General features: G+C 46.3%; 1 long non-coding RNA gene across 2 annotated transcripts in view; it reads right to left on the bottom strand.

Moving 5' to 3' along the window:
* Positions 1-9,473: 9,473 nt before the first annotated feature.
* The window catches only part of LOC132326335 (uncharacterized), a 52,163-nt gene continuing 49,213 nt past the window's right edge, over positions 9,474-12,423 (bottom strand). Inside the window, exons 3-4 of one of the 2 annotated variants that reach the window (XR_009486212.1) lie at positions 11,423-11,542; positions 9,474-9,979 (exon numbers count right to left, since the gene is read on the bottom strand). This is a non-coding gene — a long non-coding RNA (uncharacterized LOC132326335). The remainder of the gene's footprint in view (positions 9,980-11,422; positions 11,543-12,423) is intronic. The other variant, XR_009486211.1, reaches the window with a different exon arrangement.

Raw genomic sequence — 12,423 nt, 5'->3', positions numbered from 1 at the left:
TGTTGTTAAATCTCACAGTGCTGCAGAGCCACGGCATGTCCCCAGCAGACAGGGTGTTTTCGTTCAACAGTTATTTGGGAGCAAAGTGCACCAAGTACCTGAGGCAAGCATTATTATTAACTCCGATTATTCATCACTGGTTTTGCTATTACTCTGCACCTAAGAGAGGGCACACTGACTCAGATCCCAGAAGGCCAGTGAAGGAATGCACAGACCACAGAGCAGGCGTGAGCTCATGCCCCAGGCAGGCACAGCAAGGCAGGTATGGTCCAAAGACCTTGCATGCTGCCTGTAGTCCAGCACTGAGTGCAGAACCCTCCCAGGGCATAAGGCAGGCACGTGAGAGGAGGCTGCATCCCTCCTTTCATTGATGCAGATCACTGAAAGAAGAGAAAGGGAAAAGGGTTTTCCTGACAACAACACACCACAAATAAGAACGAGCCAGACTTGTGTGTTAAGCTGCATTGTGAATAAGGTCCAGCACTTGAATTGTTTCTTCAGAAAAATAAATAAATGAAATGCATGCTGAAACCAGGCCTGTTCCCACTGGCATGTTGGACCCAACTCCTTTCTGAGCTCTAACTTGCAGAGACATTCTGTAAGTCCAGCGGATGGAGGAGATGTTTTAATTGCTGTGAACAACATGATGTAGCAGTTAGGGTGGGACTGCTTGATGCAAGTTTTGGAGGCAAATCTCCAGAAGTTCTGTTCCACCTAAATTGCTTTATGATGCTATGATCTTTCCTGCTGGAAACCACACAAAGGGAAAAGCACAATTCCTCCAAATCTGCACATCTCTTTTTTTAGCACAGGTCTCTTTAGCCACTAACAGCCAGCACAGGTCTCTCAGGAAGCATGCTCTCCTCTCCAAAGAGAGATGCATATGCACCAAGCCTTCCATCACTGCTCATTAGCACCTTTTCAACGTCCTGTACTTTCCACAATTACTGGATAAGCAAAAAAATCAATACCAGTTTCTCTTGTCCTTCAGCTAAACTCATAGAAGGATCACTTTTTCCCTGGAATGACTCACCTGGCTTTGCAGCCATCCAGCTGCACAGGGATTCCCAGGGACCTACCGAGAAGATCCAACTCGAATATTTCAAGTCAATAAATATGGGAATTTGATTTTCAAGTTTCCTGCTTTATTAACTCAACAGTATGGTCCAGCTGCCCAAGAAGAAGGCTGTGAGCCAGGTTTCCTGACTTGTCAAGGCCCTGGCTGCATATGGTCACACCCAACACTTCCATTGAAGCCCAGCCCTGGATTCTCCTTTCCTGTTCAAGCTGTGCTATGGTTTTGCTCAGCCACACCTATGCCCGTTCCTGGCCACAGACCTGTGGGTCTGGCCTCTCATCTGCAGGCTGGCCTCCTGAGCTGACCTAGGCCAGTTCCTTGACCAGGAATTTGAGCAATGATCTTTGCTCCTGGCTGAACCTGGCCCTCATTGAGGCCTGCCTTGCCCCGGTGCTGTGATTACAGAACCGGGGTTTAGTTTTGGGAATATGCACCAAAGGTGTGGCTTTCGCAAAAGAAAAAGGATCAGCCTTTAAAAAACCTCAAGATCACCAACCTGGTTCTAATACTGCTTCAGCTTTCAGCTCACCAGGGGGTACCTTTCTTCCATGAAGGGTTGGTGGGTTTTTTGGGCACTGAGGTGAAGTTTCCCAGGGCTGGCAGATTTCCCAGACCTGAGAACCCCGTTCATGTTTTCCCCCATCAGTGGAGTCAACATTTACAGCTGATGGATTTTTCAAAACAGAAAGAAAACAGATTGCTGGATTGCTATGCCAGTGTAACAGGTCTAAGTGTGTAACATTAGATTTGCTTATGAACCTTTTCCCTTGTGTCTGATGGATCATCTGACATGCATGCATCCAAACTCAGGGAGCTGATGTAGCTGTTTCCAGATGGGCTTCATCTCATCCCAGGATGGATGTATAAGCTGTGCAGATGATTAATTCTCTCCAGGTCTTTACAGTCTTTACAGTCCCATCGTAACGTTCAGAAATGGTGCTTTGTCCTGTTCCAGCACCTGCTGAAAAGAAGCAAGCACAAAGACAGTAATGCCTCATTGCAACAAATCTCATCAAATTTGGATTTGAGATCTTACAGCAGGGAGATGTAGGTGTGCCACACTGCCATCCTTCTGCCACTCAAAAAGTTGAGCAAATCAGATTTTAATGCTAACATTAATGGGAAAAAAATCCTCACTGGAAGGAAAGAGTTAAATTCCACTGGAGTCATCCAAAAAGAAGGAGCAGGGTAACTTTTTAAACCTTTTTTTTTTTAAATCTTCTTTCCCCAAACCTTTCCCTGAGTCTCTCTTTCTTCTTCATTCCCTTGGAGAACAACAATCCTTTTTCTTGATCAAGGAAATAATAGCAAAAGCAAAGAACTGTCTTAAATTGCTTGGGCAGCAGGAGTGGTTGGTTCAATTAATTGCCTTAACTTTGCAGAAACACCTGGCATGCTGTTTACACCCTGAGAGAAGCAGACTTCCATTAGGAATAGAGAGAGTAAAGAAGATGAATGAAAATCAGCAAAGGCTCACCTGCAGACTTTGGCAAGCAGAAGATCTTCAGCCTAGTCCTGCTGAAGCCACCCTGCAAATGCATCTGCCCACACAGGCTGAAAGTCAGGGTAAGACAGCTTTCAGGAGCTCACAGGAGCTTTGATCCCAAGAATGGCAGCAAGTGGGGATGATAAAAAGACTAATTATCCTTACTGTGATTGCAGGGAGATGATCTAACGCTGGAAAGAGCTCCTGGACTTCCTCTAGGTATGTTCCAGCAAGGACTCAAGGACCAGAGACAACGTGTGCAGAGGCATGTTTGCATTCTGCAAACTGAACGACAGGCTCCAGCCTTCAGGCAAAACCTGGCCCTCTGTGAGCTCCCTGGAATGCCTGACCAGCATGGCACAGAGGGCTTCACGGGGTTTATCAGAAAGCCTCTCCGTGTGACTGAGGCAGGAGAAACTGCATAAGCAGCCAGAGAAGACTGTGAAGAACCAGAGCCATTGCTGTATATGACTTGACCCCTGAAAAGGAGAAATTTACTTTCTTGGTTGCAGTACTGGCAAAAAAAAAAGAGGTTTCAGCTGTTTCCTGACTTCTCTTCCAGGAGACAGGATGCTCTGTCCACCTCAGAACAACACTGCTCATCATCAAATGGAAGGGATTTCTAAACACAGTGGTGCTTCAAAAAGTCAGGCCAGGTTTTCTGGCCTTCCCCGTGAGTTGGTATGCACTTGGTACTCTAAAAGGTAAGGTAACAGGCAGGTGAAGACCTTGGCCTCTCTGACTGATAGGAAGCTCCAGGGAAGGGAACTGGCTGGCTCAGAGACCCCTTACAGACCCACAGCACACAAGGTGGCTCTCCATTTTTGGAACCATTTGTGAAACACACATTCTCCCACAGGCTGTGGATGATACAGCTGTGCAGATCAGTAGGAGTCATTCTCAAACCTCCTAACTGTTTGAAATTCCTCATGCTCAATATTTCCAAGAGGGCAGGGCGGGAGCAGATCTAAGAGAAAAAAAAAAAATATTGTAAATAATTTGTTTACCAGTGGAGGGACTTTCTCCCTGCATCTGGCTTTGCTATTATCCTGAGCAGCCCACCAGCACAGAGCAAGCAGAGATGTGTAGCGTGGGTGGGTTGGAAAGGCTTAGCTCATGCATCATCCTCAGCTCACTGCTGGGACTGAATGGGGCTTGCTGGCTGCAGGAGATTTAATTAAGAGGAGACGTATGTTCCACTGGGGACAGGGCTCTTGCCTTGGCATGCTGCGTTTCTATTGCACACTTTTGACACGGAACATAAATGTTTTTCCTTCTTCCTAACATCAATTCTTATTCCAATAAAACCAATGCCTGCCTGGTCCTGTGAGAGCGCAATTCCCAGTGTGTTCCCTAAATGTAGTGGGGAATCCATCTTGAGACTCTCAGACCCCCTTGTCCCTTTGTTTCTTGACAGGCAGGCTCGTGCTGTTCCCCAGAGCCAGCCTCAGGACGGAGCAGCAGGGGCACAGTGAGGCCTGCTGAGGTGTGGAGCCCTGATGGGAAGCCCAGGAACACTGCTTGCTGGGTCACAGCCACTGCCTGAAAGCCACCCCTCCAGCAAGCATTTGCTGCCCCGTGTTCCAGTGCACTCCCACACAGGAACATTCATCACGTGCAGGCAGCAAAGCTGAGCTAAAATTAGAAAGAATAATTTCTGCTAGATTAATAAATTAAGGGTGTCTTTTGTAGGACCTTACCCTGTGCATGTTAGGGGGTGTTTTGGCTTCCATTTAGCCATGACATATCAGTCATCTCACTTTGTGCCTTGCCTGACAATTTTCAGCTCTGCCTTCTCTGTCTTTCAGGCTGTTCAGCCACCTTCTTTCATTACTGTTACAGCCTAATTAACAACAATTTCAGTCCCCTTTCTTGAGGGGGCAGCTCAAGTGCACAGTTTCTTCATCTGGCTTGTGTGAATGAATATTCAGAGATAAAATGGTTGTTCTGGAGTGAATACAGGGTAGTGACATCCTGAGAGGACTCTGCTGACACCAAACACCGAGGCCATGGCATACACAGCTGGAGAGCATTAGCAGAGCCCATTCAGAGGTTTGCCTCTCTCAGGGCTGGTTTCTGTTCTTTTTATTGGCGGTAAATTACTTTCCAAGCTCCCCTGTGAACTGAGGAGACACCACTTAATTTTAAAATGATAGATTGTTTAATGTCTCTCACTTCTCTCTGCTCCCTCCCACGGGGACAGAGTGGAAGCCCCAGTGACCACCACTTTGAGGCTGTGTTGGCCCCCACATAAAGGTCTATCTTTATCAGAAGGAATCTCATTCTCTGAGTGGACAAAGATCTTCCACTGCCTGGAGGTTATTCTCAATGCCATTTTTAATGCAGCCTGTGCTCAGCCAGGGTACAACAGCCATCAGCTCAAGTTCAAGCACCGTCAGTAACACTTCTTACATGGAGAGTCTGTAGCCTGCTCCCCAAATGGCTGGATCCCAGAACCTCCTCTTTTCCAAAACTTTCAGTGTAAATGGACTTCCACTTCATTCACCAGGGTGCTGGGGAGTCTTCCCACTTGCTTTAAGCCATCTCCTTCCGTGGAGCTCAGTATTGTGAAGTCCATGGACAGAGTCAGGTCCTTCCAGATGGGGAATCTTTTTCCCTGCCCGATATCCAGGAGGGAAGAATTGAAGCCCTTCAGGAGATGAGGTATTTGGATTTAAAACCCGTGCCTGTGCTGTTCTAAGGTACAGATGCCAGGAGTCTCCTAACAGTAGTGAGAGCCCTCTTTCCAGAGTCATCTTCTGGCCAGAGAGCAAAGGATGAACTTTTCTTGGGTTCCCTCAGGTCTTCTCCAAGCAAAGGCTGAGTTCTGGGACTATTCCAGCGACATGCATTTCACAGGCAGGGCACCAGGACGCCTGAAAAATCTCCACTACTGGAGGCAATCTCAACCCCATTCCAATCCTTTGGGCTCAGTGAACCCAAGCAGTGCTGGACTTCTGGCTCAATCTACTTCCCAGAAGTATGTTCAGCAGAGTGACAATGTATAGCCCAACTGGACTCATCCAGTAATGGCAAACATTTTGGTATGCACCCCTTGGTACCAGCTTTGACCTCTTTATCTCATTCTCATCAACCCACTCTTCCCAAAGCACAAGCCAAAAATAGACTGTGGCAGTGACTCAGAAAGAGAAAGAAGAGTCATTCTGACTCAAATACCAAGGTGGGCCTCCAGAGGATGGCACATGGGACCCTGCACCAGCACTTGCAGCTCCCCATGTCTCAGCTGCCAAAGTTCCCTCCCTAGAGACTGCAGCATGCTGGAAAAGCTGCTGCTTATCTCTCCAGCAGCAGAGGTGATGCTCTGCTGACTCTATAGTGTGACTCAAAGGCATCACTGCCTCAATAGGTCTTGACCACGGCTGAAATCTGAGTAGCTTTATCTGGGCTGGGAAATAATGTGGGCCAAGGTTCCCTCTCTGGCCTGGAGCAGCACAGCAGAATTTACATCCATACAACTAAACTCTGTCTATCCATCCAGGGAGTATTCCCTGACCCTGACCTTCACCTGAACCACAGCCAGGCAGTGCTGCAAGCTGGGACAGCCAGAGCCAAGACAGAGATGTGGATGGGTTCAAAACTAAACTCACAATCCAGTTCTAATTAGGAAAGCCAAGGTTACAGAGCACTTGTATTTAACTTTCCTAAGGTGATCTGACTCTTGTTAGCACCAGTGGCCCTGCTAACAAGCATCTTGTCTTCAAACATCATTCCACTGTTCTTCTTTCTGAAGGCACAGCTGAGTGGGAGGCTTTTCCTTGGGAAAGAGAAGATAATTTCCAAAAAGATAAGAAGACACATTCCCCTAGAAGTAGAGAGCAGACCTCCATTCAGTTCAGACCTCAGTTCTCCCATCAGGGAGGCAGGCTCACCTGCAGCAAGGAAAGCAGGTCCCCAGAGGATGAAACTACATCCTCACCTCTAAGAGGAGCACAGCTGGTTTCCCTTGCTTTCCTCACCATCTGAAACACAGCCCACAGCAGTGTGAGTTCCTCTGACTGCTTGGAAAAGGTCAGCAGAGGTCAGTCCATGGGTGAAGGAGCTGAGGACTCCTCTGGTTCCATTGATACTCATCTATTTAAATGCCCTATTTTTTGCAAACTGGAGACCATGACTGAGGAAGTGTCTGCCCCAGCCATCATCTCCTTTCAGCAGAAGCCAAGAGAAAATTTCTCCTTTGAATTAGTTACAGCAGTACTGAGACCAGTTTTGTGTCCATGCTCCCCCATAGTTCCTTCAGCCCCTTCCACTCTGGAATGGTTCTGCCCAACACATTCAGAATCAAGATGCTCTTTGCATCCTCCAAAACACTAAGACATCTGTGCTCTGAGCTGAGCAGACTTACCTACTCTCAGAATCTCTGCTTGATGTTTTACAGCAGGAGGCTTTGACTCAAAAAAAAAAAAGGTAGCTTTGATCAGTGCAACCCCTAGTTAGAGCTAGGAAAGCATGACCCTGAGCTGACTTTCTTCTACCAAATATCACATTCTACTTCAAAGCAGAAAGAGTCCTGAAGATGTCAGAATTTTTTTAATCCATCATTTTGCCTCACCTTGTTCTGGGAAAGAGGCAACTCATCTGAGCTGCAATTTTGCAAGTACATCAAGCCTGGGCCGGGCAGGCACCAAGGACATAGCTGCTTGAGTGAATAATGTATTCCTAAGGACCAACCCCATCTTTTAAATGGAAATATCAAGGAAGTACTTGTGCCCCTTTCTGCAATCAGACCAGTGTTGCTCTTTCAGGGAAAGAAACCAAACTGGTGGCCAGTTCATTACTCTGTGCAGAACCACAGCCAAAGGCTTTCCCAGCCTGCAGTCCACATCCATGCAGGCAATGTGCAGACATTCCAACTGCTCTCTCATGCTTGTTTTTCCTGACTTTTCAGAAGTGAGCAGTATCTAACGTATCTCAAAGACCAGGTCCTCTGATTTATAAAGAGCACCTGTCCAGGGCCACTGTTCTTTAATTTAAAAAGCCATTTAGTGTCTGATCACAACAAATGGATCAATATTTTTAAGGTGCTGCTGAGCAACAACAAAAAAAAAAAAATCCAAAACAACTTGAAATACAGACAGATCACTTTTCTCAGGAAATCAGAGAGTTTCAAAGGTTTACTTAATTCAGCAATTTTGGAGCAGTATTCCTGGTCATACCAGTGGTGGATACATGTGCACACAAGTGCATTCCTCTGATTTGTTTCTGACCTTGGTTATGCCAGGGTTAATCCAAGTTTGTCCACTGCTGGCCAGGAGGGGCTTCAAACTGATGCTGTGATTACAAGAGTTTCCTCTGAGAACCTTGTCATCCATGTAAAAACAAAGGCAAAACAAAGCACATCAACTTTCTGCAGTGCATTTGTCACCCCTTCTTGTGACACCCTAGCTTTCAGCATGAGCCAAGCCCTCATCACGGGTGTAATTGACTCTGCAGCCTATTCAGATGGACATATACTTGCTTTTGTTACTGTTATCTGCAGGTTAACCACAGCTGACCCTTAGCATTTTCCCCTGTGCACGAAGGACTTTCAGCTTCTGTGGTCTGAAACTGTGACACAGAGGTTTGCTGCTAAAGGGAATCTAAGCCTCTCACAAGGCTCTCAGTGCCCAAGAGAGCACATCACCCCTTCTCCTTAATCTGCCACTGCACTGGCTTGTAATTAGCACAGTCCAGTTAATAAAGTGGGATCTGATTGCAGTCAGGCTTCTGGAGACTATTTGTGGGTCAGACCACACAACCAACTGCCCTTCCTTCAGTCATTCTGGTGTTCAATTCACTTACCCCATGCCATTTCTCATTTCAGCAGACCAACACAAAAGTCATTGCGTTTGGCATCTCAGCAGGATGTTAGAAAGTGAGAAAGGTGGAAAGGAATGAAAACCTCTTTACTATACGTCTAGGAGTTACAACAAGAAGGGCCGTCACCCGAGACATCGTGGGAGGGAGGGCTGATGACCCCCTGTAGGTGCTTCTCACAGTCTGGTGTAAGACTTCAGGATTTTTACCTGTGGAATATCTTCCCCAGTCATCCTAGGAAATGGCCATCACTCCATCCTGACCCACAGGTAAGGGAACAGACCCGAGGGCAACACACTGGCTTGGGGAAGAACCAGCCCCTTGCCCAGTTTATGTCTTTCCCAAGGTTTAGACAGCAGCTGAGTAGGATGGTTGAAGATCTGTCTGATGGCAATTTTTGGTGTCTCTGATCTTCTCAATTCCCTCTTTACTTGCTTGCTGGGTGGAAGACACTATCGGGAGACACAAGGGAAGGCAACTGAAGTGCTGAGCTCCCACAGTTAGAGAGGCCCTGCCCATAACTCAGGCAAGCACCCTCCCAACATCTCACATCTAAGGAACACCCCTGAGCCTGTCTGCTTGCTCCTCACACCATCCCTTTCCAACTGAAAGCTTGAGCTGCCGCCTGGAAAAGACTTCCTGAGAACAGACCTTCTGGGCCACTGGGAAGCACCTGGGGAGAGTGAGGCTGCCATTGTTTGTGGAAATTGTCCTGGCTGAGGCCCTGACATTTTGTTCCTCTTCCTGACACAGACTTGGCATACATGCAGCGTTGAACCATCGTGGACCACCAGCCTGACCTGACACATGCAGAAAGATGCATGTCCCTGCTCATCCCTGAACCTGGCAGAAAATTGCACCTGGAAGAACCCAAGGTTTCCCTTGCTTTGGAAAAGCTGCTTAATCCTGTTTGTTTTGTGTGAAATTTCTTACCAAAGAAAAGGCCTAAAATTAATTAACTTAAAGAAATCAAAGGCTGAAATGTCTCATATCTCAGGTACCCATAATGCAAGCTGGCATGTGTACTTAATGGTTTTTGAATGTATCAGAAAAGGAAAAGCCACAGGGCTGATATCATTAAAGACAATAAATCCATCCTAGGAAAGACAACAAATTTAATCTCGTTCTAACATTTCTGATTAGCTTTTCTCCTTATGAACACTTTGATTATTGGAATCTTGCCCTTTTACTCACTGATTATTTAATGCAATTAATACTCATTTCAACTTTGCCATTGAGAGCATATTTTCATTTGCTTTTAAAAGCAGAAAGCTGATGTCTGCTCTAATCAAAAGATGCACTCCAGGCATGTGAAATACAGTACTACAATGTGCTTTACAAGGATCAATGATAAATTACATGAACTCCTTATTCCCAGGAGGGATTTATTACTGAGCTAAAAGGAACAAATGGTTATAGCAAGAGATGGTTTGTTTTCTCCTGCTGATTTATGCAAAAGGTCTGTTCCGGCACTCACTTCAATGAAAGTGTTAAGGAAAGAGTACAGTGTCACATGAATTCATATAGGGAAAAGCTGTGCTGCATATAGAAGGGATGCTAACAATGCTGCTTTCATCATTGGTTCAGTTAGTTGCTTCTACCTGAAAAAAAAAAAAAAAAGTTGGATTGTTAAATGTGGAGGAAAATTAAAGCAACAATATTAAAAAATGCCACAAAGAAAAAAAAAGTAGAAAATATGTTTTAAAAGCAAAGAAAAAAGCTTGGATTCAAAGTTACTCTAACAAACTTCTATCTCATCATGACATTTTTCACTTCCTTGTCTCATCTTTACAACCTTTTCATTATCATTCCAATTAAGTTGCAAGAGAAGAGCAAAGATTCACCATAACCTGGAGAATCATTGCCTGATTTCCTCCCCTTGTCGTTGCTGTTCTCAACAGGGCTTGAACAAGATCTGATACCTTTGGTTAAGACCTGTACAGCCTTTATTCCCACCATGGACACCCAGAAGAAATCCAACCTCTCTCTCAGCTGCCTTGCACACATAGGCAATGCTTCAGGGCAGTCCTGGATTTTGGATGCATGTGTTGCAGTCCTGCATTTGGACTGCAGCAAACAGACAGGTCAGCTAACACACAATGACCACAAATACAGCAGGATATTAACATCTTGAAGAGATCACACCTACTCATAACTTTGACTGGGGAACATCAAAAATCCAATTTTTCTTAGGTTCAACAGAACTGTCACATGTGGCAGGGAAAATCAGCATATGATTTCTGTTCCATCTCTCCATCTCTAAGTCTTCAGGTGCCTTTCTGAGCCAGCCTATATTTCTGCAGTGTACCTCATTGTTTTCTAACTCCTGGACTGGACATTCACCTAGGAAGCCATTCCTGGCTCCCTGCCATCATCTTGCAGTAATGAACTCTCGCATAGGAAGTTGCCTCAGCCCCAGGCTGAGGTCTCTCCTGGAGTAAATTCTGCCTTGTCTCTTAGATGGCATCAATCATTCATAGCCTTGTCCTGCTCCAAGCATCTGCTTCCCATTCTCTTCCTTCGTTTCCTCCTGATTAATTGATGAAATTGTTAAGTGTGGCTGCCTCAGAAACTGCCATTTCCTTAAGCATTTTTGGCCCTCTTTATGGTAGAAAGCAGGAAATCTTTACAGGAACCCTGAAGGGACAGAAAGGTTGAATAGGACTCAGCCTTCACCAGGACAACACAGGCTAAGGCACCAAAATAAACCCTGGCTGTTCCCAGGCTGCCATGGTGTCTAAGGGCAGAGAGCACAAGGAAGGGAAGAACCACGTGCTTTTCCTGTCATGGCCAGTATCCAGGTGACAAATACACCCTTCTCCAGGCAGTTTCCCCTCAAACAACATCTACAGCAGCTCTCAAACTCCTACCCATGGCATCCTTTGGGCAGCATGAAGGCTGGTGCAAGTGCAAGCGGGCAACATTGCACAACCACTGCCAGCCCTCTTCCACTCACGCTGGTCAGCACCTGAAGTCCCTGGCTGCAAGAGCTCAGTGCTCCAGGGCAGCTTGCATGTGATCAGCCCTGAAACAGGGAAACTCACCCCCAGGAGAGATGCAGCTGATGTGAGCACAACAGCATGGCAACTTCTCCGGGAGCCCATGGCAATGTTCCTCTTCCAAACAACCCCAGCGCCAGCACAGTGACGGTTTGTGAAGAGGAGCTGGGGGCAGAAACAAGGGTGATATCAAAGCCCATCCTTACCAGAAAAGCTAGGTAAGAGGCCCTGGAGAGCCTGAGTCTCAGGCCTGTGGCGTTTTCTCCCTCTCCAACACTCACACATCACGCTTACTGCAAGGCCCAGGCTGCACCAAGAGAACTCTGCAGCCTGAGCCAAATTCTGCCCCCCAGGGTTGCCAGGGGACCTGTTCCACCCAGCCTTTGCAAAGGCACCAGGCATGCCTACCCTGTGCTGAAGAATGAGCATGGAGTTTAGGGGCATGTTGAGATAACAGACAACATGGGGACTCTATCATAAAACTTGATTTCTGGGCAAGGTTCATTACAAGAGAGCAATTGAGACAAACACGAGGAAGACAACAGTCTCGTGGCAGAACTTCATCACTCCTGAGAAGCCTGGTGAACCAAAGCACCTTCTCTGGATGCATTCTGGCTTCAGTCCTGCCTGGGACAGGAACCAGTGTCAGGAAGACCCCAGAGCAGATGCAAGCTGGGCATCCTCTCTCCTTTAGCACAAAAAGGAGGAGTTTTCACTCTGTTCATCTCACTGCTACGATTCAAAGCTATTCGTGCCAGTGCCTTTCTGCCATCCTTCCTTTTCAAAAGTGTTTGCTGATCACTGACACGGGCTCATGATATGCTGTTTTATTAGGCTGACTCTCTCTGCTTTTATTTGGCTGAAAGAAAGAGCAAACAATATTCTGGCAGCCTAGAGATGCTTATGGTCCCACTAGCTTTCACTCACAGAAGCAGAATTATCACTTAAAATGGGGCACACTTTCTACTTGACATTAAAAAGTAAGTGCTACAAATACTAGAGGTTGATGAGAGATGATACAAGATAGCAAAATCATTGGATTTTGG

The sequence above is a fragment of the Haemorhous mexicanus genome, chromosome 4, assembly GCF_027477595.1.
Source record: "Haemorhous mexicanus isolate bHaeMex1 chromosome 4, bHaeMex1.pri, whole genome shotgun sequence".
Taxonomy (NCBI): Eukaryota; Metazoa; Chordata; class Aves; order Passeriformes; family Fringillidae; genus Haemorhous; species Haemorhous mexicanus.
Note: the sequence above shows the minus strand (reverse complement) of the source record. Positions and strands in the feature narration are given on the sequence as shown.